This window comes from Trichomycterus rosablanca, unplaced genomic scaffold (assembly GCF_030014385.1).
Source record: "Trichomycterus rosablanca isolate fTriRos1 unplaced genomic scaffold, fTriRos1.hap1 scaffold_273, whole genome shotgun sequence".
In the NCBI taxonomy this organism is placed as follows: domain Eukaryota; kingdom Metazoa; phylum Chordata; class Actinopteri; order Siluriformes; family Trichomycteridae; genus Trichomycterus; species Trichomycterus rosablanca.
The window spans coordinates 22,501-25,000 of NW_026947101.1; positions in this window are offsets into that span (position 1 = coordinate 22,501).

Consider the following 2,500-nt stretch of genomic DNA (forward strand, 5'->3'; position numbering starts at 1 on the left):
CGCCGGGGCAGACACGCAGGAGACCGTGGCTGATGGTACAACGAGAGCCGCAGGAAGTTAACGCGAGGATGCAGGTAAGGAAAGCGGTGGGGCTGGGAGCACTGATGCTGATACTGTACAGATGAATGTTGATAAAACAGCAGCAGAATCAAACAGATTGTGGTGGTGGTTGTTGACAGTGGGAAGTGATGGCAAGACGAAGCGTTCTTAAGCAATAAAGCTTTCCTGCAAACTGGATCGGAAAAGGGTTCATTGCTCGAAAATGCTGTAATGCCTTAAGTAGTGCATTGTACCCTAGTTTGGAGTGAAGCTTCTTTCATGTAATAAAGTCAACATTAAAAACATCTTGTGTTTTTTATATATTTTATAATGTGTTTATATAAATGTATATTTAAATGTATATATACTGTATATATATATATATATATATATATATATATATATATATATATATATATATATATATATATATATATATATATAACCCCTTGAAAGCATCTTAACTTTTAACTATAGGTTAGGTGTTTCTAGATTCCAGGAGAAAAGGATAGCTGTCGGCAACCCCCAATTTAACCCCTTCTGACTACATGGCCACTGGGCTGAATTTTTTACAATAAAAGGTATCTAAAAATAAAAAGGTTGCTAGTTAAACTAAAGGAACCGTACCTATCGCAACAGCTCCTACCCCTAAACCAAACAAACAAACAAACAAAAAATAAAAAATAAAATAAGAATAGAAAAACAAAATAAAGCAATTTAAAAATAGGAAATCAAAAACGAGAAAAATAAAAACAATAGGTGCGTAGCTTCTACAGGAAGTCTGTTCAGGTTGTCCTCCACCAGACGGAGCTGCAGATATTCAGAAGGGGCCCATAGCTCCTGCTTCTCTGCATGGCTCCTATTGTCTCATAAATTCTCCCCTGTCGGTCTTACCTGTTTCCACCGCAGCACAAGCATTTAAACGATGAAACACAGAGAATATCCCTCCTAAAAATAGCAGAGTATCAAACATACATACATCGTAAACAATCCTGAGCTAACCCCTTGTCTTTTGTAGCTAAGCTATGTGTGTTTGCACTTAACTAGTGTTTTCAAAGATGGTCTATGTGTCTGTGAACTGTGAGGTGCTCGGGTAGTGTACGGCAGATCCACCCCCAAGCACAGCAGAGGGGCAGGGAAGGCCCTGTCTCTTGGCAGGGGCAAGCAGACCCTCACCACCAGAGCAGAAGGGCAGCCCCCTCCCCCCTCTCTCTCTCTCTCTCTCTCTCTCTCTCTCTCTCTCTCTCTCTCTCTCTCCCTCTCTCGCTGGGCAGGGGCCAGCAGTTCCCATGGGTGAAACGGTCTTTTTCCAGCGGAAATTTGTCCAAAACCCGCCCAGGGGTCGTCACCACCACCAGAGCGGCTGGGCAGGCCCCATCTCTCCCCGGGCAGGCAGCCTCTCTCCCTGGGCAGGCTGGGCCTGTGGCCTGGGTGAATTTTCGGCCTCCTGGAAAACTTTCGGCAGGGTCCGCCCCCTCCCTGGGCACGGGCGGCGGCTCCCCTGGGTGAGCGTCCCCTTTTCGGTGAGATTTTGTCAAAGTCCAAAATCCACCCCGGGGTCACCACCACCACCACCACCACCACCACCACCACCAGAGCGGCTGGGCAGGCCCCATCTCTCCCCGGGCAGGCAGCCTCTCTCCCTGGGCAGGCTGGGCCTGTGGCCTGGGTGAATTTTCGGCCTCCTGGAAAACTTTCGGCAGGGTCCGCCCCCTCCCTGGGCACGGGCGGCGGCTCCCCTGGGTGAGCGTCCCCTTTTCGGTGAGATTTTGTCAAAGTCCAAAATCCACCCCGGGGTCACCACCACCACCACCACCACCACCACCACCAGAGCGGCTGGGCAGGCCCCATCTCTCCCCGGGCAGGCAGCCTCTCTCCCTGGGCAGGCTGGGCCTGTGGCCTGGGTGAATTTTCGGCCTCCTGGAAAACTTTCGGCAGGGTCCGCCCCCTCCCTGGGCACGGGCGGCGGCTCCCCTGGGTGAGCGTCCCCTTTTCGGTGAGATTTTGTCAAAGTCCAAAATCCACCCCGGGGTCACCACCACCACCACCACCACCACCACCAGAGCGGCTGGGCAGGCCCCATCTCTCCCCGGGCAGGCAGCCTCTCTCCCTGGGCAGGCTGGGCCTGTGGCCTGGGTGAATTTTCGGCCTCCTGGAAAACTTTCGGCAGGGTCCGCCCCCTCCCTGGGCACGGGCGGCGGCTCCCCTGGGCGAGCGTCCCCTTTTCGGTGAGATTTTGTCAAAGTCCAAAATCCACCCCGGGGTCACCACCACCACCACCACCACCACCACCACCAGAGCGGCTGGGCAGGCCCCATCTCTCCCCGGGCAGGCAGCCTCTCTCCCTGGGCAGGCTGGGCCTGTGGCCTGGGTGAATTTTCGGCCTCCTGGAAAACTTTCGGCAGGGCCTCCCTCTGGGCAGGCTCGGCGGATCGCCTGGGTGATTATCGGCTGGGTCTTC